The following is a 27,500-nucleotide window of genomic DNA, read 5'->3' as shown; positions in this document are numbered from 1 at the left end:
GATCTTGAATAAGAACTTCTTTTCTCCGAAGCCATTCGATGCGATTCTCTCGCTTTCGAAGGCATCGCGCGATTTGGTTAATAATGGAATGACAAAATAGCAGCTAACAGCCTGATGCATATAATTGCTCGTCCGACAATCGAGCCCCCCCCCCCCCCCCCCCCCCCCCCCCAGTCCCTACCAACGCACCCCCGATCCTTTCGGTGTCACGCCTAATGTGTTGGGCAAGGCTGTCACTCCTGGAATATTCTTTGACAGCGAATTACCTCCCTTCCAGTATCTGCACATGCGTCCTTCAAGATGCATTCCTTCCCATGTAAACGATTATATATAATGGCTTAAGTTACAGATCTGTCCTGCCTTGTACATGGGAGTCTTCCACTCTGATGAATACTGCATCAACAGCATGGCTGCTGTCTGTACATGTACGTACAGACTGGAAATCATTTTGAACAATAATCTGCAGATTGACAGAAGTGTCAGTTACGAAACAGTTTCAGCAACAACAACAACAAAACTAAACAAAAACAAAACACTATGTATCGACACGTCATGTGTTTGATTGCATACTGTGTGAGTGCTGTTCAATGTCAAAACAACAACAAAGTCAGTACATGACGTGTGTTTTGTAGTTCCTTTGAAGTTTCGGTCAACCTGAAACGCCCAAATATGAAGCTTATGTCACACGCTTTCCTTCTTTGCCACTACTAAAGCAAACGTGTGCAAGATTGTATGTTACACGCTTTGGAGCATGTGCAAGAACGGATTCAAACTCGAAATCGTCCCTCCAAAAACCCCAAAATCATTTTGAAAATGCACGCACGACTTTTATTTCTCCTGCTGTTATCGTTTCTTCTCTTTACAAGTTCTTCAACGCTCAGAATACTGAAAACGGCATCCAAGACGACAGTACTGTTTCCATACGCGAATTTAGCTGCCCTTGGAAAGTGGCTCGCTCAGGAGGCCTGCTAGTCTGACACTATAAGGACAGAGTTCTGAACATAGATGACAAAGATCCCGGAAAGAACAAACATTTCGCGGATGCAGACACAGAAAGACGTCATGAAGATTGCGATGCTTCAAAAGATACAGACTGTGACGATGACTGTGACGTCATTCACATATACCGAGACGTCATTTATAGTTGTTCGGTCACTTTCGTCAAAAAGTAGATCTCTCCACAATGGCTGCTCCTGTGGTTCTGGTTCTGGTTCTGGTATAGTACGTCGCAGGAGCCAAGTTGGCTATATATGCGACGGGACTGGTGGGCGCAGCGGCCTAAAAAGAGGAGGAGGGAGGAGGGAGGTTTCCTACGGCAGTAGAAAAGGCTTTTTCCTGTGTTTAGGTTTATCAAGCGTGAGTACGCAAAACGTGTTTGTTCTCTCCTCTGTTGAAGCTGTGAGACATAATCGCCATTACGAGCTAGTCGTGTGACAGAGAGTTTTCTTGCACACTCGACTGCTGCTGTTTCACTCCGGCTAAAGCCGTCGTGAAACATCTACAGTCTCGTGTGCAAGAAAACTCTCTGTCACACGACTAGCTCGTAATAGCGGGTAATGTGTTTGATTGCATGTGTGTGTGCCCGGGCTCGTTCAATCGATAGAGTGGTGTGACCAGAACAGCCTAGACCTCAATGTGGGCAAAACAAAAGAGATGATCACAGACTTTAGGAGAGGGGAAAAGGAAACAGAGCCACTAGTGATAGGGGGGAAAGAGGTAGAACAAGTACAAGAGTACAAATACTTGGGCTGCATCATCAGTTCAGATCTCTCGTGGTCAAAACACATAGCCAAGGTAGTTAGCAAGTGCAATTCAAGATTATACTTTCTGAGGAAACTCAAGCAGTTCAAGGTCTGCCCTGAAATACTGGCAATGTTCTACAGAGCCAGCATTGAAAGTGTTTTGACCTTCAACCTCATGGTATGGTACTATGGGGCCACTGTAGAGGACAAGAGCCATCTGGTAAGAGTGATCAGACAGGCAGAAAAGGTGGTTGGGGTTCAGTTCCCAAGCTTGGATGAACTGGTGCATAAGAGAACAGCCACAAAAGCACGAAAGGTCGTTGAAGATGAATCGCACCCCCTGCATGATCAGTTTGCACTCATGCCATCTAGGCGTAGATACAGAGCTGCAAAGTGTAGAACCTCTCGCATGCGGAAGTCGTTTATTCCATCCGCCATCTCAGCTCTTAATGATACCACTTAGTGCATGCATGTGATACTGAAAAATGTACAATGGTGTTTTCCTCAGAGCTAGCTAGGAATGCATTGTACTCTAATGTTGTCATGTTATTGTTGTGTTTTTTATCTTCATGTTTTAAAATTATCTCCACAACTTATAAAGTATACTTTTACACTAGAATTATGTTTAAACAAATTAAGTATGTATGTTTAATATTATTCTTATGAAGTTTTTTTACAACTATTTAGAATAGAACAGGATGGATGTTTTGAATGTCAATCACTGGGAGCAGTCAGAAGAGTAAGAATTTTGTTTTGTTCTCACTATCATTTGCTTATGAAGATCATGATGTTGTTCTATTGCTTAGTCAGTCCTAGAAATAATGTCCTAGACCTGTCTTACCTTGCTGTTATCAGTATTTTTGCCCTCTTTCATTACGATGCTATGGTATTTCTGTGGGTCTCCACATGTGTTTGTTTATAAGGCGGAAGTGACCTCCCCTTGTACACAATAGGCCCTCAGAGGAAGCCTACGGACAGACTAGAATAGAACATGCACATAACACAGAATGTCTGCACAGCACACACACACACACAGCAATACAGCACACCGTCTTGTACCTCCTTCTGCCCTGCCGAAGTCGGGGTATCCTTTTTAATCCACCGAACAATTAATATCCACAGCCATGTGTGTCCCCTGCCTCCGAACCACTGTGCTCCGAACACACACGCTACAGAGCTCGACTCGATGTGCGCAGTTTCGTATAAAAATTATTTTCCAAAATTCCCCACTGTGTTTTATAAAATAATCATATTATGAAAGCACATACATTTTTATCTTAGTTGTTATGTATTTATTGTTAGTAAACATCGGCATTATTCATGTTTTACTTTAAACGCAATCATTGTTATTTATAGATCACAGGCACCTGATGTAAGTAGGTCACACACGTGTAAATGTTGTGCCCAGTCCTTGTTTTTGTTTCTGTTATTATTTTAGTTAGCAGGTCTAGTTGAGCACGTATTAAGTACCCACTACTAGTTATTGTGCATTTTAGTTAATGGACTGATGATGTCATTTGTATGGAGTCGACGCACGTGCGAGGATATGTATGTGTGGGAGGGGGGGGGGGCGCGGGAGATGGAAGCTTGCTGTATGTTATGTAATGTATATATTGTGTGTGATACGTGGAAATGTGATACTATTTATTTGCATGTATGATACAGGTACAAATGTGATAATTGTAGGCTTATACTTGTGATTACTGTGTGTGATACATGAAATGTGATATGAATGCTGTTTTTATATGTTATACTCTTACTTTCTCCCAAGCGCAAGACAAATTCTTCTATGAAAATTGAAGCCAATAAAATTTGAGTTGAGTTGAGTTGAGTCGTCAAAACAACAACAACGTCATAGTACCTGAAAGGAATTCGATCGATACATAAATGCTATTTGCGTTTTTGACCAAAATATGACGGTCTCGGAGAACAATGACTGTCTCGATCTGTGTAAAATGTCATATTTTGGTCAAACACGCAAATAACGTATAATAATGCAGAAAGCAGCCAAGATGTTGAATGTTGGTATCTGTCCGATTTTGGTATCTGTACCGGATGGTCTTATCCCATGTAAAAGCGTTGAGATAACTGTGGTAGTTTACATGATAGCTTGAACAGGAAGGAAGGTCTCTTTAACTAGCTTATTCAAACTACGGCAAGCCTGTCTCATTTTCCTAAAAACACGTCAAGGCTTGTTTGCTTCGATCCCTCGCTGCATAAGAATGTTGGTTGCTAACGTCATCTTGTTCGCATCAACCGGTATCTGTCTAGCGACGCGGAGGTGAATGACCAGCAGGGAGTGTAGGGATTATTTCTTTCGTCTTTAATTTTGTGTGCACTGAAGTGACAATAAAACGGAGCCGATATTTGTTGGGCTTTTTACTTTCTACACATCTGTTGTCAGGCTTTAAAACCTGCACTTGAGGTTTGGTGTTTTATTGTGGTCTGTCTTTAAGATGGGGGATGCAGCAGCGAAGGGGAAAACTGACTTTGGTGAGTGATAATTGGATTGTGAGGTGCTTCATTTCCATGGGTGGGGTTGGAGAGGGGCGGGGGTGTTGTTGTTCTGAAACAGGCTTTCCGACCAAGTAATGTTTATTTTGTTTTGTGGTTTTTTCTCAAAATTTGAGTCTGAAGTATTTTCAGAGTACACAAACACTTTTACAATGCAAGTCACATAGAAAGGGGATGGGGGGGGGGGGTGTTTGTGGTAATCAGCGCTTAATTTCCCTGTTACACTTTACGTTCTTGTCCTTTTAACCCAGAAAAGGGAAGTCTTTTTGATGAAATAAGGGTCATCATCAATGACAGTGCCCTTTTTCACCGTTCATCTTTTATCTTTCGTCGTGGTAGCCAGAGGCAAACAGCTTCATCGAAAAACCAGAAGCTCCGGAAACGGTGAAGTGAAGGGCACTTAACGGCGAACAAAATCAACTGGCAATGAAAGGATTACAAAAAAGAAATTAGTACAAATTAAACAAGGAAAGAAAGAAAAGGTCACCGGAAGACGAGGGCGTTGGCGGTGAATTGAAGGAGAATTTACAGCAATCAGATCAGTTAACAATGAAAGGATAAGGATGGAAGAGAAGGAAATGAGATCAAAACACAGCAAGAAGAAAGAATGAAAACAAGAGGGTTAAATTAAATAAAGAGTACCCACAGCATCGACATCTGCTGCGTCCAGGAAACTCACCTGAATGAGAACCACCGCTTCACAATGAGAAGAAATAAAGAGTGTGACAAAAAGACGGTTAAGAAGCGAAGACATAGCAGTGAGTCCTCTCTTCGTGGAGGTAATATTTACGCTCGTCACAAACAGAACAAATGTAGAGAGAGGTTGACATGAAAATAAAAAGAATGAAAGAACTATGGGGGGGGGGGGGGGGGGGAGCAGATGAAATTAAGGTAAGACACCGCTTTGAGACAAGTGGCCTTTTCACGACAACGGCAGTGGGTATGTTGACTGGCACACAACGACTCTATTAATCACGTGCTAAACGGAGCAGCCGGCAGTGATGCACAGTGAAGTGAAAGAGTTCAAAGGAAGCACAAGGCGATTGTATCTCCCTGGCGGGGTTCACTAGCATGCTGAGACAAGACAAGTATACATGTAAATGATGCTCCAGGGAAAACGGAACAATGAATCAATATGACGTTGTGACCGAGTTTTCAACACACACACATGATTTAAAAAAAATGAGCAGAAGATGCTTTCTTGAGAAAGGAATAGTGAATTATTACCTTGTTACTGAGTTTATTGAAAGTATTTAAAAGATGCTTTCGGGAGAATGAAGGAAGGATTATTCCAGCGTCGCGGACGACGCTGGTATCTGCGGTCGGGAAGACTTTTGAGGAATTTGCCTGCAGGGCGCCGCCATGTTTTCTGTGCTCGACTGCGAGCAGACCACAGGCACATTACACACAAAATTCTTGTAGGCATACACAGACGCAACATAGCATATACAGACATTAAATATCATATTCTTACTCCGAATCACATTAGCATTGAGTCACCTGAGATGCTTATCACTGAAAAACGCTTACCCGGCTAAAGAATTTAAAGGGAAGCAACCCCATCACCAAAACGAAAGTGAAAGTAGCTTTGGTAATGGGCCAGTACACCGGGAGTTACCTCCCATACGGGTGTATGCCACGTCACTTCCTCTAGGAACACGTGCCTCTTATCATACGTCTTTTTCACCTCGGAGAGGACGGTTCACTTTTTGACGCTCTGTGGCTGACCTTGTGTGTTTGAGTGACACCCGCCGGCCACGTTACCCAGCTTGTCTGCTCGCCTTGCCTACAGTTTGGTGAGCTCGTTCCCGTTTGTTGTTGGTTGTTTGCGCTGTTTCGTTACTGTACGTTGTCCGTTTTTTACGGACTTGTGTGTCAGTGACTTGCGTGTTTCGCCATTTTGTTGTGTGAGTTAGTTAGCTAACTCGTGTGACTTTGCTAGTAGCTCTGCGTGCCCTCTTTCTGTTTGGGCAAGTGTAGCTTTAGTATTTTGTTGACGCGTAAGCGTGTGTGTTTACTGTGTTTTCAGTCGTTTTGACTTACGTTTCAGTAAATCTTTTTACTTTGCCACGTGTTCTTGACGTTTGTGTCAGTGTCTTGCGTGTCGCCATTTTGTTGTGTGAGTTAGTTTTCTAGCTCGTGTGACTTTGTTTGTAGCTCTCCGTGCCTCTGCTTGTGGGGCAAGTTTAGCTATAGTATTTTGTTAACGCATTAGTGCGTGTGTTTACTGAATTTTCCAGTCGTTTAGACTTATGTTTCAGTAAATTTTTTCGCGTTGCCACGTGTTGTTGTCAACATGTCTGATTCAGACAAGCGCCGTGGCAAGTCGGACCCCAAGGGGAAAATTAAGGCTAAGTCTTCCTCTTCCAAAGCAACGTTACTTGTTACAGACCAAGAGCGTAACACTTTGTTGGCTGTACCAATTTCGGCGCCTAGCGCTGTTACTACTTCTGCTTCTTTTGCGGCGCCTAGCGCTACTGTTACTTCTGCACCTGTCTCTACTTCGGAGACTTCGTCTTCTTTGTTAGCACCTGGACAAGGTGCGTTGGTTTCCTCTCTGTTAAAGTCACTGGTTCCAGAAATCCGCAGCTTGGTGCAGGCAGAATTTCAGCGTTCCGTCGCCAGCAGTTCGGCGTTTCCGGCATCTGGCAGTGACGTCCGGGCATTGGCTTCCGTGTCTTTGTCCTCCACTTCCGGCTTGGAGCAGCGTCCTCCCTCTTCAGCGTCGGTTGGTTAGCAGAGCTGGTCCGATAGCCCTCGTGAGGCGCCTGGACGTTCTCCTTCGGGGGACAGCTCTTTCGCATCGGGTCACGACCGATACCTTGCTGATCTTTCATTTCCGGCGATAACCTACGAGGCCCCGGACTTGTTCGAACAGCGGCGGCAGTCGGTTTCGACTGCCGCATTTCCGGCACTTGCCGGAAGTGATGATCCGTCCGCTCCGGCACGCTACGGCGGTCGCGGCAGGATGGAGTATTCACTGACTTCCGGTCCTTCCGGATCGCGAAGTCAACCAGTGCAGTCTTCACTTCCGCATTTTGCGGTTCCGTTGACTACACTTCCGGTTTCGGCCGGAAACGCTTCTTCCTCTTCTGGTGGTTCCTTCCGGATACCAGATAGTGGATTACAGCGTGCGCCTTCCGGCTTTCAAGCGCCTAGGCTTGAGCAGGCATCACTCCACTCAGTCGGGGGAGTGACGTCAGCTCATCCAGCTCCGGTTTTTGCGGATGGTCGTCCTGCTTACCCTTTACCTTCACAGGGTTTTGGGCAGCAGGATGACGTTAGTGCTCAGGCTTTTCCGGTTTCCGGTTTGCCAGGGCATGCTTCTGCTTCCGGAACTGGTGACTTCGGTCATGGTTCCACGTGTGACTATTCTGATGCTCCATCAGTGGTCAGCGAGGAGTCGCGGGGCGTGTTTCCGTCGAAGCTCAAGTCTGTTCTTGACGTCGCGGCGGAAGTAACGTCTCGTTATTTTCCTGAAGGGGTGGTGGCTGCGGACTCTTCCGCATCATTCGTTCCTTCTGCCATGGCGGACTTCCGGCCGGCACAGGAGGATGTTTCTTCCTTCCGGTTCGCCGAGTCTCCGTCAGTGGCTTACCAACTTTCGCATTCACTGGTTCGTCCAGCACATGCGGGGAGTGGTATTCGGCCAGTGCCTGTTCCGTTACTGCTTCCTTTTGGTCCAGTTCCGGAATCAGCTCAGCAGTGGGTGGCTTCAGCTGCCCAAGCCTCTTCCTTCGTGCCTACGGTCAATAGGAAGCTTGGCATGCCCAATCAGAGCCAGAATTGGCTGGCGTCTTTTGCACTCCCTAGGGCTACCCTTCCGGTTTCCCGGGAATTGCTGCCTCTTCTGACTAAACCGATCAAGCGTGATTCGGTTTTGCCGGTTTCCGAGGCTTCCCTCCTCTCTGCTGAGGAGGTTGGACGTCGGCAGATCGAACTGTCCTCCATTGCGGAGACTCTCGTTCGGGCTCTGTCTCGGGCATTGACCGATTCGCTAGTTCCTTTCACTCTCAGTGAAGAACAGAATGCGGACGACGTCTCTGCGCTTTTGACCGCATTGGCCAAGGTCAATGAGGAACAATTGCGTCTTTCCTCCCTGCAGTACACCCAAGCGGTACTCTGCAGGAGGGATCTCTTCCTCTCGCAGTCCCAATTCACGGAACTGGCTACTAGGGAGACCTTGAGAGTCTCCCCGGTCTCAGAGGAGTCTCTCTTCTGTCCGCTGGCACTGGATGCCAGACAGAAGGAGATTCAGTCAAACAAGGACAGTCAGTTCCTTGACTACACTCTGAAGGGGGTGAAACAGTCTCAGCCTTCTAAACAGAAGCAGGCTCAGACATCGTCTAACCCCAAGCCAGCTCAGAAGCGGCAGGCTCCGCCGGCCGCTCGTGGTGGGAAGAAGAGGACGGCATCGGGGAGGGGGCGTGGCGGCTCTGGAAGTAAGCCACACCCCCAATGAAGCGCTCCCGATCTCACCTCCCTCCCGCCCTCCACCTTGGTGATGGCGGGAGGCCCCTCCCGGGCACTTTCTCGTTGGATGTCGGTAGTAGACAGCCAATGGATTGTGGGAGTGGTGAGATCGGGCTTCCGTCTAATCTGGCGGGAGGAAAAGGCGCCTCTTACCCGAGTGCCTCCGCGGTTCAAGCCCCCCTTCTCGCAGGAAGCACGTTCCGTCTTGCAGTCGGAAATTGCCTCCCTGGAGCAGAAGGGCGCGGTGGAGAGAGTTCGGGTCCACAGCTCCCTGGGATTTTACGGGCGTCTGTTCGCTGTTCCCAAAGCATCAGGAGGATGGCGTCCCGTGTTGGATTTATCTCTCCTCAATACTTTCTTGAGGGAGATAAAATTCAAGATGGAGACGCCAGCCTCTGTCCGAGACTCTCTCCGCCCAGGAGACTGGGTGACCTCGATCGATCTCACGGACGCATACTTTCACATTCTTATGCATCCGGCCGACCGGAAATGGCTTCGTTTCCGGTGGGGAGATCAGATCTACCAGTTTCGCGCACTCCCTTTCGGGCTGTCTCTCGCACCATGGATTTTCACCATGGTGGTGAGACAGGTCTGTGCACTGGTGAGGTCCCAGGGTATCCGTCTGCGGGCTTATCTGGACGACTGGCTCATCATGAACCAGTCCCAGAGCGGCTGTTCGCAGGATACCCTGACGGTTCTTCGAGAATCCAACTCGTTGGGATTCTCGATCAACCGGGTAAAGTCGGAGCTGACCCCGTCACAGACATTCACTTATCTGGGGATGTCTTTCGACACGGTCGCTTGGACTGTCCAGCCTTCTCAGAGAAGGGTGGACAAGCTCCAAGCCCAGATTCGCTCCACTTTACCTCTCCTGATGGCTTCCATCCGCTCGCTCGCCTCCATCTTGGGGCAGATGGAGTCTATGGCTCTTCTGGTTTCACTGGGCCGGGTCCACAAACGTCCGCTTCAGTTCGCGCTGAAGCCGTTTGTGGACTCGCCTCTGGTGGACTGGGACGCCCTCATCCCTTTGCAGGGATGGTTCCAGTCTGCGACCCTTCCGTGGTTGGACACGGAGTGGGTCTGCAGAGGTGTTCCGATCGTCGTGCCCCTCCCCGACCTGGACCTCTTTACAGATGCGTCCAGGGAGGGTTGGGGGGCACATACAGATCTTCAGACTACTTCCGGTCTGTGGACGACGGAGCAGTCCTTGTGGCACATCAACTTGCTGGAGCTAGAGGCAGTTGCTCTAGCTCTGGCCAAGTTTCTGCCCTCCCTGTACGCCAAACATGTTCGTCTGTTTACAGACAACATGACAGTGGCGGCGTACATCAACAAGCAGGGAGGCTCGCGGTCCCCGTCTCTCTCGGAGAGGGCTTGCGAGATCCTGGTGTGGTGCTTTCAGCATCATATCACGATCTCGGCCAGGTACCTTCCAGGGAGGCTGAACACTTTGGCGGATGCGCTCAGTCGTTCCGGTACAGTGCTTCAGTCGGAGTGGACGATCACTCACGGGGCACTGCTTCGCCTTTGGGCCCAGGTCCAAAAGCCTCTGGTGGACCTTTTTGCCACAAGGTACTCAAAGAGGCTTCCGGTGTTCGTCTCGCCATTCCCGGACCCTCAGGCATGGCGAGTGAACGCTCTGGACTTTCCCTGGACGGGTCTGGAGGCGTACGCCTTTCCTCCCTTTCCGTTACTCAGCCGAGTAATCCGGAAAGCGGAGATGGAGGAGCCGGCCCTTCTTCTTCTGGTCGCTCCTCTGTGGCCGTCGCAGGTCTGGTTTCCAGATCTTCTTCGGCTCGCCCAAGGGCCCCCCATTCCTCTCGCACTCGTGCGAGGGGAACTAGTGCAGCCCCGAACAGGCATTCCACACGAGGAGCCCAGTCTTCTGAAGCTTCACGTGTGAAAGTTGTTCGGGACTCGCTGAAGCGCTCTGGGGCGTCGTCTTTGACTCTGGACTTGGTGGCTCGCTCGCATAGAGCGTCCACCTCTTCAGTTTATGCTTCCCACTGGAAGGCATGGACTGCCTGGTGTTCAGCTAGAGGGGTGAGTTCGGTGGCGCCGCGCTCTATTCAGGTCGCTAACCACCTCTCTTTCATGTCTTCGCAGGGCGCCTCAGTCTCCTCGTTGAGGGTCCGGCGCTCCGCTATCTCGGCGACTCTTAAGCAGATTGGTCGTTCTGTTCGAGTCGGGGGTGTTATAGCTGCAGTCATTAAAGGGGCTGCTCTTAAGGAAGCTAAAGCTCGTTTGCCCGCTCCCAAGTGGGACTTGTTTTTAATCCTGGAATTCCTTCGTTCTGCGGATTTTGAGCCTTTAAGCGAGGCCAGTCTGTTCAATGTCACTCGCAAAGCGCTGTTTCTCCTTTTGTTGGCTACGGCCCGACGGGGTAGCGAGGTCCACGCCCTGTCGGGTCAGCCTGGAGATATCTCCTTTGAGCCGGACGGTTCCGCATCTTTGCGTTTCCGGCCTGATTTCCTGGCCAAGAATCAGTCTCCGGGGCAGGCCTCTCCGCTGGTTAGAGTTAAGGCTCTGACCAGCGCGTTGGCCCCGGATGACCCCGATTCGGTCAATTGCCCTGTGAGGGCACTTCGTCTGTACTTAGCCCGGACTCAGCCGATTCGGTCTAGTTCTCAGAAGTTGTTGTTTATCTCTCTCCTTACTAGGCGCGAGAAAGATTTGTCGAAGGTAACGTTGGCCCGGTGGGTGTCCTCGCTCATCAAGCAGGCTTATGAGTGGAGTCGCACAAAGAGGGGGGGGGTTATGCCCTCCTTGCCACTTGACTCGGCCCGAGCCCATGAAACGAGGGCGTGGGCATCCTCTCTGGCAGTTCTGCGCTCCAGACGTCTAGAGGAGGTGCTGACAACTGCGTATTGGCGTTCCGAAGATGTTTTTATAAACTTTTATCTTCGGGACGTCACAGCTCTTCGACAGGATGGCTCCAGAGGCCTTCCAGCGCTCATAGCAGCAGGCCAGTTCCTGTCCAGAACTTGATGGTGAGTTTTGATTCATTTCTAGCCCACCGCCTTGTTGATGTTATCTGCTAATGTGATTCGGAGTAAGAATATGATATTTAATGGAAAATTTCCTAAATAAATTTTCATTTAATTAATATACTTACCCGAATCACATACTGTATTCCCTCCCACCTGCCCCGCTTATGGTTTTAAGATTTTTTTTAAAGCCGTATGATAAGAGGCACGTGTTCCTAGAGGAAGTGACGTGGCATACACCCGTATGGGAGGTAACTCCCGGTGTACTGGCCCATTACCAAAGCTACTTTCACTTTCGTTTTGGTGATGGGGTTGCTTCCCTTTAAATTCTTTAGCCGGGTAAGCGTTTTTCAGTGATAAGCATCTCAGGTGACTCAATGCTAATGTGATTCGGGTAAGTATATTAATTAAATGAAAATTTATTTAGGAAATTTTCCAATAACACCCACAACACTTCAACTGCATATGAAAGGAATAAAAATAAATCCGCAAATCAGTCGCGCACAATACACCAGTTAGAAAAACAAGGAGTACCAAAGCGGCGTGCAGAAACTAAACTGACTCGGAGACTGAGAAGAAACATTTATCACACGATGTGGATAGCAAACATTAAAATAAAACAGATAAGTCAAGCAAAAAATAAACACAAATATCGAAAACACAATAAACAAAGGTAAAGAAAACAAAAAGAGATGCTTGCCGACAGTCAGTGTGTGTGTGCGTGGTTTGCCGTGTGCGTCAGCGGGGTGTGTGTGTGTGTGTGTGCGTGCGCGTGCATGCGTGCGTAGGCTACGTTCTTGCGTGTGTGCGTTCGAATGAGAAAGAAGAGAGAGAGAGGATTGAACAATGAGGTCACGTTCTCTGTCACATGAATACATATACACACACTGAAGGCTACTTCGGACACGAACACTTGCCAACAACTGTGGTTGGACATGCTTTTGAAATGTAATATTTTTTCGACATGATTTCTGGACATACGAATCCCGCTGTGTTGCCTACTGATGTTGCGAATGATGAAGGTTTTGAGTTGACTGACCTTGAGGAGGGATTGCATCAGGCGTTTATCGTCTCAAATTATATCCTTGCTACTTTTCCGGAGTCAACTATTGCCATTCATGGTAACTTGGATAGTCAATGTTTTTATTTGTTTGATTCCCATCAAAGAAACAGAAATGGTAACCATTCTTCAAATGGCGCTGCAGTTTTGATGTCATCAAGTTAATTCCTTTGCAGAATTGATTGATTTTCTCAAAAGCCATTATCAATGTGTTCATTTCTGTCCAACTGCAATGCAAACTCAATGTGGAGGAAACAAGGATTCATTACAAACAAGTCATCCCTGTACATCAACAGATTTATGTACCTCAATCAATACTGCTAGTATGAGTGACAGGAATCTAAAAGAAAAAAACAACCAAACGCAAATGTACTAGTACTTCTACGACTCGTTTGAATGTAAAACAGAAATGTAACACTATCTGTGACAATGACGGTTCTACGACTCGTTTGAAGGACAGTATAGATCGAACCTTAACCCACAACTACGACAATTTGTGTCAGACTTTTTTGAACAGGAAAATATGCCTCTGTTCAACAGTAACCAAAACATGGAAGATATTTTTGAAACTTTACAGAAATGTAACACTAGCCTATCTGTGACAATGTTGCTTTTGAATTGAACCCACATTTGTTGAACAGGAGAGAATGTTCCTGTTCAACAGTGCCCAAAACACTGAATCTGACGTTTTTGAATCTTTTCTGTCATCTAACTGAATCTGACGTTTTTGAATCTTTTCTGTCATCTAACCCAATTGCTCATGACTTCATCGATCTTGAACATGCCTACTTTTCAAAGAAAGACAGACAAAAGCGAAATCTGCATGTTAGCCATCTGCCTGAAATGGTCAATGCACTTTTGTAAAATTGTCACAGCTGTTATGCACTTTTGTGAAATGGTCAGTGCTGTTGTGCACTTATGCAAAACTTGGTGCTGTGCTGTTAACATTTGAACAAAATGCAAAATGCATTTTGTTCAAATGTTTAGTGCAACTTGCTACTATATAATCGCTGTATGCGCTTTGTGGTAATAATGCACTGTTGTGAAAAGTTTGCGCTAAATGTTGGCACTATGCATCATTGTTGGAGCACCCTCCTGTAGATGCACCATGCTGAAAAATGTACTTATGAATCAAGCATTGACTGAAATAAACAATTTATATATCCAGCACAACATGCAATTCATTAACTTTTGACCCTAACCTTTAACACTTCCCAAAATAAATCTTTGGTGGACATTGCATCGACGCTGTTCATTTTGAATGAACATTTTTCTTGTTATCAGGTTGTGGCTAGTTTTACTTCAAGGAAAGGTTGTGAATGAACGGTAACACAAGGACTGACTCTTTGTGAAGACTGGCTTGTGTGTTGCGCTCCATTCCAGTCAGATGATCAAGTGGTGGTTTGATTGGGTTTTTTTGGGGTATAGTTTTGTAGCCTGAATAATTCAAACTGCAGCGGTAAATGTTAAGACACTCCAGACGTGTCCACGTCACGCAAGATCGAGTTCTGTCAGACGCACACACACACACGCGCGCACACACACACACACACACACACACACACACACACACACACACACTCACACACACACACACACACACTCACACACACACACTCACACACACACACACACACACACTCACACACACACACACACTCACACACACACACACACACACACACACACTCACACACGCACGCGCATACTCACACACACACACACACACACACACACACACACACACACACACACACACACACACACACACACACAGACTCTTTGGTTTGAACAAGTTTATTCAATAAATTCCATTGGTACTATTACCGCATACATGAAATAAGGAACATGGAGCACAACAAGCTAGGCTTATGAGCGTACTCTTAAAAGCAAATGAAATTTGGCGGACGATTTTAATATAACAAATTTGAAATAATGTCAACATAATAATGGTAAATTATGGTAGACAAACATGTAACAATAAAAGGAAAAAAGACTCTTTATCCCGCTGTGTTCAGATGCAGAATGTCCGTCTACATGGTACACTCCAGATCTTTTGATCAGCTTTAAAAGAGGAGGCGTTCTTGAATATTCCATTTAGGATAGGACAAAGCCTCAGAGATGTTCTTCTTCATTGCAAGTTCTCTGTGAAATTTGACTAAGATGATCTGACAGGCAAGCCGTACACTGTAATGAATAAACAGAATACCTTGGAGGCAGTGACCGATTGCATTTGGTACATGTATCGGAGAGAGAGAGAGAGTGTGTGTGTGTGTGTGTGTGTGTGTGTGTGTGTGTGTGTGAGTGTGAGTGTGAGTGTGTGTGTGTGTGTGTGTGTGTGTGAAATAAGACTGACTGACTATTAGGGTTTAACGTCCTCTTAGACCAAATGGTCTATATTGGGGCAGGTATTGGTAATACGCTGAAGATATGGTGTGATACTTTGATTCGAACAAGCCCGCTGTGGCTGTCTTCTTCGACACACACACACACGTCAAAGTATCGAAATACGATCATGATAATCAGATACGAGAGATGATGCATGCGTGTATTCGTGTTTTCCAAGCCCTGAGACTTTCGCTGTGAACGTGGGATCTTTTTCGTGCGCATGTGTGCACATGGGGGTGTTCGGACACCGAAGAGAGTCTGTACAAAGTTGACTCCGAGAAATAAATCTCTCGCCGAACGTGGGGATCGAACCCACGCTGATAGCGACCAACTGGCTACAAAGCCAGCGCGCTACCAACTGAGCTACGTCCCCACCCCTGAAATAAGAGAGATATGGAGAATGGAGGGTGAGAGAGAGAGAGAGAGCGATGAGATAGAGGGAGGGAGAGAGAGAGTGATATGAGAGAGAGAGAGAGGAAGGATGGTGTTTGCGTCACCCTGTCACAAACAGCGACAAGCAGGATGTTCCCAGAAGGGATGTCGTTCACAAGTCACCGACCTGTACGGAGAGAAAATAGTGCCTCGTGACACTCGCGAGACACTCACCGTAACGCCGTTACGCACGTCTTTCAGACCCGCCGTATAAGCATGCAAAAGGGGAAGGGGGGGGGGGGTGTTCCATGAAGAGTCTGCAAGCCAAAGACCTCCACAAGTGACGATAACGGTCACCTAAGGACTCGTGTCCTAACCTGGAAACGGAGGAAACTCTATTTCCCCTGTTACTTCTGTTTGCATAATGGCTTGAGGGGAGGGGAGCAGAAGAAAGAAAATAAGGCGACGGTGAGACAGCAGTAGCATTGGAAGCAGATCCTTTTATCTCCGTATTTAGCCACACGCTACGACAGCGGAAATGACGTCGTGCAAATGACGTTGCTCGTTGGTGGATGGGAGCGGAGCAGCCGGAAGTGACAAAGGGGAGACAGCAGCGTCGCCTGGTGGCCGGATATGACGCTGACAGATTTAGAAATTGGACACTCCCTCGCCATGTTGTTTTGGGCCTGCACTTTGAATAACTCCAGCTGCGGTGCGCGCGCGTGTGTGTGTGTGTGTGTGTGTGTGTGTGTGTGTGTGTGTGTGTGTGTGTATGTGTGAGAGAATGGGAGAGAGAGAGAGAGAGAGAGAGAGAGGAGAGAGAATGGGAGAGAGAGAGAGAGACAGAGAGAGAGAGAGAGAGAGAGAGAGAGAGAGAGAGAGAGATAGATAAAGAGACCAACTCAACCTCCCTTATTACTTTCCCCCCCCTTTCTGCCCAGACCTTCTGCCCTCCCATAGTGTTCATTAGTTCCATCACCAGTTTTGTCTGCACCGTATAGAGGCGGGCAATGAGGACTATCCCGGTCTAACACGAGCTATAACGGGCAGTATTGCTGATGAGAATATGGGGCTTTGTCCGTAATGGCTGAGACGCTCAGACAAAGGAAAAGGGGGACTAACTTATGTCGTACATACTGTCGGAACATTTGATGTACTTCGGTGCAACGCACACAGAAAGAAGAAGATGAAGACAGCTTCGGTAGATGTGTAAGGACTTGTATCTGGATGGTTTGATCGTGCGCTGGTCGGGAGTTGTAATTGTGTGTGCTTCGTACAGTGCACACACAAATAAAGAAAGAAACATTTTACAAGTGTAAGAAATGATCTGGATTGTTTGAGCGTGCGTTGGTCTGGATTCCCAGTTCATTTACCAAGTCATTTTTACTGTTTCTTCTTCTGGGTTGAAACCCTGGTTAGTGTTCGTATCATCATTCAGGTTCCATCACCATGTTGATCTGAAATAGTTATGATCTGTTGGCGTTTTCATTGTAGATTTTTGCTACGTTTGACTGACATGAATCATCAATTGATCTGAATTTGTTTGTGTGGTCAGAATTGTTAGTTCATAGTGGTTTGAATGGTTGCCTTGGTTTTAGACATGGACAACGCTATTCACTCGAATGTGAAGTTCGTAGTCAAGTTATATAACGTTAATATCACAAACGGTGGACATTTCAGTGATACATTTAAGAAACATTAAGCAACATGTAATTCACACTCATTGAAGATGAAGTCATAGAACAGCAGGTGCTTCACACTGAATCAGAATTCCAATTCCCTTGGTATTCAGTGCTAGATTTTCTCGTAACGGGTAAGCTGTATTTTCTCAACAAACGTACAAAAAAGCTAAAAAGTCTTGATTCTGTGAACATAAAATGCTTCCTTTTTATATTTAGTCAAGTTTTGACTAAATATTTTAACATCGAGGGGGAATCGAAACGAGGGTCGTGGTGTATGTGCGTGCGTGCGTGCGTGTGTGTGTGTGTGTGTGTGTGTGTGTGTGTGTGTGTGTGTGTAGAGCGATTCAGACTAAACTACTGGACCGATCTTTATGAAATTTGACATGAGAGTTCCTGGGTATGAAATCCCCGAACGTTTTTTTCATTTTTTTGATAAATGTCTTTGATGACGTCATATCCGGCTTTTCGTGAAAGTTGAGGCGGCACTGTCACGCCCTCATTTTTCAACCAAATTGGTTCAAATTTTGGTCAAGTAATCTTCGACGAAGCCCGGGGTTCGGTATTGCATTTCAGCTTGGTGGCTTAAAAATTAATTAATGACTTTGGTCATTAAAAATCGGAAAATTGTAAAAAAAAAATAAAAATTTATAAAACGATCCAAATTTACGTTTATCTTATTCTCCATCATTTGCTGATTCCAAAAACATATAAATATGTTATATTCGGATTAAAAACAAGCTCTGAAAATTAAATATATAAAAATTATTATCAAAATTAAATTGTCCAAATCAATTTAAAAACACTTTCATCTTATTCCTTGTCGGTTCCTGATTCCAAAAACATATAGATATGATATGTTTGGATTAAAAACACGCTCAGAAAGTTAAAACAAAGAGAGGTACAGAAAAGCGTGCTATCCTTCTTAGCGCAACTACTACCCCGCTCTTCTTGTCAATTTCACTGCCTTTGCCATGAGCGGGTGACTGACGATGCTACGAGTATACGGTCTTGCTGAAAAATGGCAGCTACTTGACTAAATATTGTATTTTCGCCTTACGCGACTTGTATTCTAATAGTATGTCGTCCACGTGACAAGGGATGTACTTAAGAATAATAAATAGTTCTCGTTATTCAATTGAATATAAAAACGTGAAATCCCGCAGTGGGGCACTGCGGTTATGAAATTAAAGGCCCCTCCTGTGTTTGGAACCGCAGGAGCTTTCTAGTTTGCTGTTAGGTAGATTTTTGGTTCCTCTTTCCTGTCATGCTCTCTTTTTCTTCATGAATTCTTTTCTTTTTTCTGCCTTCTTGCTCATTCACCTGTATTTTTTCCAAAAATCTCTTCTCTTGCCGCTTGTCTCGCGATTCATGTATAGTTTAATCTGTTAGTGTTCTGATTTAAGTCCAGCAGTAGATAGGTTAGGCCTATTTTAACATACTGGAAACTGGTAATCTTCCAGTAGGTATTAATTTAGTTTTACTAAAGCCTGCTGGGACACAAGTAATGGGTTAGTGCATTTGTAAACAGGAATCGCTTGACAAGTGGCCCCCTTCATCCCCCCCTTCCTCGTCCTGATATGGCTCTGCGTAGTCGGCTGGACGTTAAGCAACAAATAAACAAACAAACAAACAAACAAAAAACGTGAAAGCGAATGAGATGAATGGCAACCAGGTAAAAAAAAGACCGCATAGGCTAGAGATACCCACAGTTACCCCACATTCCTTTAATTTTCTACAATCGCCACGTTAGGATCAAAGTTTAGGTGTAAAATTCTGATGTAGCAAAGAAAGGGCTAACTTTGTATCATAAAGCCAAACTGTGCATATTTTGTAGGGGTAAATCCTTAACGGAGCGTCTTTTTTTTTTTTTTGGGGGGGGGGGGGGGTGGAGGGGATATTTGCAGTTATAAGTTCATTGTCGGCGACTTGCTTTGTTTGTCTATCAGTGCAGTTTATTTTGAAACTGCTGCGTTGTATCTCGCTAAGTACATTGTCCTGCTGTCCCTTCAATCTGCTCACAGTGGTTGCTGCACGATTCCACTGACATTTCAAGCCAAAGAGAAGAAAATGTCAAACATCTTAGGACACAGAATGCCACGGGAATGTACCACCTTGTCTTCCCACCTGAGGGCACGCGCGCGCGAGAGAGAGAGAGAGAGAGAGAGAGAGAGACAGAGACAGAGAGACAGACAGAGAGACAGAGACAGAGAGAGGGGGGGGGAGAGAACGTAATAGCGCGAGATAGAGGGGGGGGAGACACCGAGAGAGAGAGTGTGTGTGTGTGTGTGTGTGTGTGTGTGTGTGTGTGTGTGTGTGTGTGAGAGAGAGAGAGAGAGAGAGAGAGAGAGAGAGACATGGAGAGAGAAAAAGAATGTGTTTGTGAGAGAGAGAGAGAGATCAGATCAAATCAAATCAAATCAAATTTTATTTTTTGAGGGTTGTGGCATAAGCAATACAACGAGCTTTTTTTCAACCAGCCCTCGCCCAGAGAGGGGACTAATCTAATCACATATTTACACGGATATTCACGTAGAAAAAAAGGTAGAGAAAAACAACATATGAATATTTACATATTATACACAAATATATGTAACGTAGTGAAAACAATGCTGGAGAGAAAGAGAGAGAGAGAGAGAGACAGAGAGAGACAGAGACAGAGACAGAGAGAGACAGAGACAGAGACAGAGACAGAGAGAGACAGAGAGAGATTTCCGCAGACACTTGATAATGGCGATACACGCCATCGCCTACCTGTGTGTTGTTTTTACGACCAGATGCCAAATAAAAAGTCTGCTGGTTTCACGTTTCGCGGAGACCTACATTGTGTGGCGATACGGCTTTGGAGTTGTTATGGGGGCGAGGACGCCCCCATTCTATACGGATAGTTTCGAGGTTGACCATGGGCAGCGCCATTTTGTTGTGAAATACGTCATCAGTTTGTGTACACAGGAAGTTGTGACATCCGTCACCCTATGGGAGGGGTGACGTCAAAATTGTTCATCTGTAGAAAGTTGTGAAATCCGTCACCCTATGGGAGGGGTGACGTCAAAATTGGTCATCACAGAGTTTGTGTAACACAGGAAGTTGTGAAATACGTCACCCTATGGGAGGGGTGACGTCAAAATTGTTCAACAAAAACATGATATGTCGCTTTGTGCAGGGTCAACTGCAACAAACTCAAACCGAGCCATTCATACCTAGCTGTATTTGAGTGACTTATATACCCGACATTTTTATTTCTTATTTTTAGCACAGGTGTAGGAAAAATCATGAACCAAAATGTTATTTATTTTCTAATTTAACATTTTTTTTACAAATATGACCATGGTCTTTTAAACATACAGTGACATTAAACATTGTTATGTTAAAAAAAAGAAAAAAGAAAAAAAGCTTTTGTGCACAAATCAGAAAATACATTGTACATTTTACCTACAGGCCAAACCGTGAGTGTCTGTGGCAAAGCCCGACCCAGGAAATTGCACTGATCTAAATTGTCAAGAACAGGCGCTTGCATTTGGATGTGTCCAATGATAGTAGGTTTGGTTGTGATCAATCAGAATAATGTAGGAATAAAAATGTATGACAGTTTAGTATGATGACATGTAATTCACATATGCTGAAATATGATATTATACATCATGTAATATTATTATGGCTGTTGCCATGACCATGAAACCCAACAAAGGTTTAATGTAATGTAATTCAAAATACCAAAACCGAGCACCTATTAATCTCGTCTTTGCGCGTGAAGATTGAGGCCGTCTGCCAGTAGCGGTTAGGTCATACAGTGGAACCCCTCTCTAGCGACCTTTAAAATGTTGACAAAAATCGGTCCTTGTGGAGGGGGGTCCTTACAGAGGGAGGGGGGCGGAGTCAGGGGGCCACAAAGAAAGTCAGATTTAAAAAAAAAAGAAAACAGAGAAGTTTGAGTTGCTGACGACCGTTCCCTCTGAAAGCAAACTGCTTCGATTTCATGTTTGTCCTTGGTGTCCACCAGTTCTGGTGCATGTACTACCCTGGCCAAGTTTCCTCTCAAGACATCAAAGAGACCGCCCCAGTATACTCTACAGCCTCTGGGCGAACCACCTCTCATAGCTAAAACTGGGTCAATGACCCCTGGGAAGAAGGTCAGTGTCTATAAAATTTTACTCCTAGGCCTGCGGCCAGGGGGGGGGGGAGTATACCGGTACCATTTGAGAATCAGACCAAATGAGAATTGAACCATTTGAGAACATCCTTTTTTTTCAATCACTACATCGAAGGCCTGCGGCCCGGGGTTCACAAGGGTTGGTTTGTTTGTTTGTTTCAAACCCACACCCATATACACACATTTCCCATTTAAACCATTTGTCGGCCCCCTGTCGATATTTATCGACTAAGTTCCTTGTTTCGTCTTGTATAGTGTATAGATGGTCCTACTGACCTCTACTCTCAAGTCTGCTGACTGTCTCTGTGACTTATTGCCCCGATACCCTTACTTACGTTACTGCCACCGTCCTTATGCCCCCTGTGTCCGCGCACACACGATGTCCTTGTCTGAGGATCCCAGTTCTCGCCTTGAGCTGACCTTTGCCCACACACCTGCCGTCGACAACAAGTATATGTCACAGAAACAGAGAAACGGAATATATCACGGAGAGAGAGGAAAAGAAATTTGACATAGTGAAAATGAAAAGAGAGAGGACATACCAAGAAAAGAAACACAAGGAAAGACAAAGACGAATGGAAGAAAGGAAACATATCACAAGAAGAGAGAATATCACAAGAAGAGAGAATATCACAAGAAGAGAAAATATCACAAGAAGAGAGAATATCACAAGAAGAGAGAATATCTCACAAGAAGAGAGAATATCACAAGAAGAGAGAATATCACAAGAAGAGAGAATATCACAAGAAGAGAGAATATCACAAGAAGAGAGAATATCACAAGAAGAGAGAATATCACAAGAAGAGAGAATATCACAAGCAGAGAGAATATCACAAGAAGAGAGAATATCACAAGAAGAGAGAATATCACAAGAAGAGAGAATATCACAAGAAGAGAGAATATCACAAGCAGAGAGAATATCACAAGCAGAGAGAATATCACAAGAAGAGAGAATATCACAAGAAGAGAGAATATCACAAGAAGAGAGAATATCACAAGAAGAGAGAATATCACAAGAAGAGAGAATATCACATGAAGAGAGAATATCACAAGAAGAGAGAATATCACAAGAAGAGAGAATATCACAAGAAGAGAGAGAATATCACAAGAAGAGAGAATATCACAAGAAGAGAGAATATCACAAGAAGAGAGAATATCACAAGAAGAGAGAATATCACAAGAAGAGAGAATATCACAAGAAGAGAGAATATCTCACAAGAAGAGAGAATATCTCACAAGAAGAGAGAATATCACAAGAAGAGAGAATATCACAAGAAGAGAGAATATCACAAGAAGAGAGAATATCACAAGAAGAGAGAATATCACAAGAAGAGAGAATATCTCACAAGAAGAGAGAATATCACAAGAAGAGAGAATATCACAAGAAGAGAGAATATCACAAGAAGAGAGAATATCACAAGAAGAGAGAAAATAAGATACCGAAAAAAACAAGACACATCCGTGGACGTGGTATATCGGAAAGGTTGCGACTAAAACATAAATGTGCGGGTGGAGTGTATGTTTCTCGCGAATATAGAAGGGACAATAGACAGGAACAGAAAAAGACAGACAGATGTTTCTGACATAACACTTGTTCCAGTCTTAAGGGCAAAATACATCTGCGCAGTCGCCACTACCCTACATGCTGCTATAGGGATTATTATGAGTAATTGGCCTGTTTTCTTTTCACGCAAAGTGTAGCGGGCTGGGGGAAAAAAAAGAATCACCTCAATAATCTGCAGTGCGTCGTCTGTCCTGCTGGCGTTACATAGTTGAGAGTCGGGCCTTACATGGAACAGTTTTAGAAATAACTTCCTTCCCGTACGCGTATAAATTGTCTGGTATGTTGCCATGGATATAACCGGGCTTTTGCATGGGATATGAGCATCCTAATTCCTGGTTGCCTTTTTGTGCATTGAGAATGTTGGACTCATTTTTTTGAGTCACTTGAGAAAAAGTGACTCTATGTAATCGGTCAGTGTTAGTCTGTCCGGCCGGCCGGCCGTCCGGCCGGCCGTCCGTAGACACCACCTTAACGTTGGACTTTTCTCGGAAACTATCAAAGCGATCGGGCTCATATTTTGTTTAGTCGTGACCTCCAATGACCTCTACACTTTAACGATGGTTTCGTTGACCTTTGACCTTTTTCAAGGTCACAGGTCAGCGTCAAAGGAAAAATTAGACATTTTATATCTTTGACAAAGTTCATCGGATGTGATTGAAACTTTGTAGGATTATTCTTTACATCAAAGTATTTACATCTGTAGCCTTTTACGAACGTTATCAGAAAAACAAGGGAGATAACTAGCCTTTTCTGTTCGGCAACACACAACTTAACGTTGGGCTTTTCTCGGAAACTATAAAAGTGACCGGGCTCAAATTTTATGTGAACGTGACTCATTGTGTTGTGAATAGCAATTTCTTCCTGTCCATCTGATGCCTCATATAATATTCAGAACTGCGAAAGTGACTCGATCGAGCGTTTGCTCTTCTTGTTTCACTGACACCTGTGTCAGTCTGCAAAATGTATTCATATAGATTCTAACTCCGCACACACACACAAACACAAAACAACAGATAGGCTGATGATTTTTGGTGGGTGGCCTTGTGGACGGGTGCTCATCTCCCGCGTAAAACCCTGGACAAATCAAATCTGCGACGATTAACAAAAGGATTAACACGGGAAAGGTGGTATCTTTAAGAAGCAAAGAGTGACAGACCAAGGACACTTTCCCACCCCAGCTTCCGTGTTCCTACAATCCAAACTCTCTGGCCGTTTGCATTGGCCTTCATGATCCTCTCATGGCGTAAAAACGTTTGTAAGCCTGTCGAAATATCCAAACATTTTCCTCGTCTTGACATTTGAAGATTTAGCTGTGGAGACTGATTGCCTCGCTGTTTTTATGCCCATCGTTTTGTAATCTCGCACAGAAATTGAAATGGCTGAAATTCGGCTCCATATCAATCATCAAGCTATTTTGCCAGCTTTTCAGGAAGCAGTTTTGGAATTACGAGGGAAAAGTGGAGGGAATTTCAGAAAAAGAAAGCAAAAAGGAAAAGTTTAGATGTGTAAGGAGACTTTTGATTTGAGTAGGGGGGGGGGGAGGGTGCAATTAAACTTTCATGTCAACGCGCTGATCGCTTCGAGCAAATTGTCTGACGTTTTTCACTGTCTTGCAATCGTTTCAGGAGAAGACATGTAATGCGTTGGCACTTTGAGGCAAGCACTGATCAACTTCCGCATTCTTAATTCAATGGCAACGCGTAATTTTGAAAAGAGCAAATAAACAGATAAAAAGAGTGAAGTGGCGGGCAAGCAGACATTAAGAATGAACACTTGCCCTTTCAGGTTCTTTTTGTGAATCTGCGTAGAAGTTGTGAAATCTCGTTTTGGGAAAACAGACACTGAGAATGAATACCTGCTCATTCAGTTTCTTTGGCCCATTGTGAATCTCTGTAGAAGTTTTAACCTTTTTTTATGCGATCTGAGTTCAGTTTAAGTGTTCGTCCCTCTGTCTGTTGTCCAGAGGGAATGGACGCTTTTAAGACACAACGTCTACGGCTTGAACTGTTAATCCTCAGTCTTATCTGTGCACGGTGGGAGTTACCTTCAACCACGCTCTCTGACACCGCATCGAAGAAATGCCCGCTCGAAATATGTCTGTCAAGAAGGTTTGTGCACATTCTCTTCGGTGTCCAAACACCCCCGTGTGCACACATGCGCACGATAACGATCCCAAGCGGTTCCCAGCCCAAGTCTCAGGGCTTGGAAAACACGAAGATACGCATGCATTATCTCTCATCGCTCCTCATCATGACCGTATATATCTCGATACTTTGACAAGACAAGCCTGGCGTGTCGAAGAAGACAGCCGTAGTGGGCTTGTTCGAGTCAAAACATCACACCATATTCCAAGCGTGTTACCAATACATGTAGTCTCAGTATAGGTCAACTAGACTAAGAAGACGTTAAACTCAAATGCTCAAGTCAGTTAAGAAGGTGTTTACTTCGGATGGCTCTGTAATTATGAATTACCAACAAATATAGTCTTTTGCTAGTGTATCAGTAGAATAAATGTATTGGAGAATCAAACTCTACACACACTCACGCTCTACCAAATACGCTGACAGAAGAATGTCTTTGGTTACCAGTCCATGCGGAAGCATGGGTATCGTTGTCATTTACACGTGTACTCTTTCTCGGTTAACCAGCGACAGCGTTGCATGGAATCGCCATTACCAGCGGGGTGGAACGATTCTTGTTCTTGTAAGCGAGTCATTACATGGACTCAACCCGGCCAGAAGCATGTAACCATAGCACAAGTACCGTGGATGAAGTCGCCATGCCTCCTCCTAAGCGTATCAGTATGATGCAGTCTCAGTAATGAAATCGTTAGTCGCTGGCGGTCCCTGTAGCACCAGAAGGGGGCAGTCTAAATTGGAAAAGCGAGCCGCTCCGCGGAAACGGTAGGCGGCGAAGGGTGGTGGACAGAAGGGTTGATTGCTTCGGCTTTGCCGCCACTGATTTGCTTCTCTGCCAAATCCGATCACTTCCCGACCTCAGTAGCCCCCCGACCTCTTTGGCATCGACCCCATCCTCCCTTCTCCCCCCAAACACCTCCCACGCCCAATGAACTGTCCGTTTTGTTCCTTCCTCTTTATGCCATCTACTCTATCTGTCTCTGTCTGTCACATACTCTCTCTTTCTCTGTCTCTGTCTGTCACATGTGTCTCTGTCTCTGTCTGTCACATGTAGTCTCTCTCTCTCTCTCTCTCTCTCTCTCTCTCTCTCTCTCTCTCTCTCTCTAGCAAACCCTTTTAACACTCGTCGCTCCAGTACCTTTTCTCTCCTGATCAGCTGAAGAGCAACTATCTAAAATGATCGCAGCAGCTCAAAATAAGCCTCTCCGTTTTCTTTAAAGAGTGTAAACTCTCCGTTGGAGCCCCACACTTGTTTGTCTCACACCAGCCACCGACAATCTGCATTCAGTGTGAGAGAAAATAATCATTACATGCATTTATCAGCAGATAAAATGAATAATAATATAGAATTCAGGGTAAAGAGCGCGACGCGAAGGCATCGACCTTGCTATTAGGATTAGTGTTTGTCAACACGCGCTATAATTATGGTTATTGGCCCTCATTTCTGTAAAATATGGTTATTGACCTTCATGATTTTGATATATGGTTATGGGCCCTCATACATTTGAAAGGTACAAACACGGAATTAAAGTGCATGTTATACAAATAGAAGAAAGGTTCTAAACTCTGCCGCACGCAGGGAATCAATGCCCGATTGAGTGTATGCATCTAGGGAAAGTGGTAGAAACTGCTGGTCGCTGGCCTTTCTCAGGACCTGTTAGTGTACCGTTAGGTCAAGCAGTTATTAAGCGCCAATCACTGCTTGTTGCGTGGTTAGACACGCGGAAAAAAATCGCTGCCGTTTGGTCGTGAAAGGGTAAATTGCTTGTTGCACTGCCTTGACGAATACATTGTTTGTGTTTGTTGATAATTACCAGCTGCGCTGTCTTGGTAAAAATCGATTCTTTTCTTTGTATCATTTTTTTGAGTGTTTATGGAGCCAGAGCAACAGATAGTTTGTTCATGATGCGGTTTAAGTATGACAAAGTTGAGTCGTGTGAGTATTCGCTCTTGAGTACAAGATGCAGTGTACAGGCGATGAAAGGACACCCTGTAAGACCTGACAAGAGTGTCCCTACATTGCAGGTGGCTTGTCATGACAGGACAAATGTTCTCATGCAGATAGACAATTAACTGGGACAATTTGACAGCAGGTGTCCATTCTTATGGGGGTGTCCTCTCCTCGGAGGGGCCTCACATCGCAAGAACCACTGTATTAGACCCCCCCCCCCCAAAAAAAAAAAAATAGTCTCTTTACGGTATCCCGACCGACCCTATTTTTTCGCGCGACCCTAGACTCTTTTTTTGGGGGGGCATAATTTGGGGGGGAAAAAAAGCAGAAAAAAAAGCTTTGTTTTTTGGAAAAATAACTTAAATAATATGGTTTTTTGGAGGAAAAAAATAAAAAATCCCGACCTACCGACCCTATTTTTGTGTGCCTATGTTACCGTAAACAGACTATTGTTTTGTTGTTGGCCTTAGCACTTCGTAAAT

General features: G+C 45.1%; 1 protein-coding gene across 1 annotated transcript in view; it reads left to right on the top strand.

Annotated features, from left to right (window-relative positions):
• The first annotated feature begins 11,334 nt into the window (after positions 1-11,334).
• LOC138945607 (26S proteasome non-ATPase regulatory subunit 1-like) overlaps positions 11,335-27,500 on the top strand; it is a 112,707-nt gene continuing 96,541 nt past the window's right edge. Inside the window, exon 1 of the mRNA XM_070317057.1 lies at positions 11,335-11,338. The gene's annotated coding sequence lies outside the window, so the exon portion shown is untranslated. The remainder of the gene's footprint in view (positions 11,339-27,500) is intronic.

The sequence above is a fragment of the Littorina saxatilis genome, linkage group LG13 (genome assembly GCF_037325665.1).
Source record: "Littorina saxatilis isolate snail1 linkage group LG13, US_GU_Lsax_2.0, whole genome shotgun sequence".
Taxonomy (NCBI): Eukaryota; Metazoa; Mollusca; class Gastropoda; order Littorinimorpha; family Littorinidae; genus Littorina; species Littorina saxatilis.
Note: the sequence above shows the minus strand (reverse complement) of the source record. Positions and strands in the feature narration are given on the sequence as shown.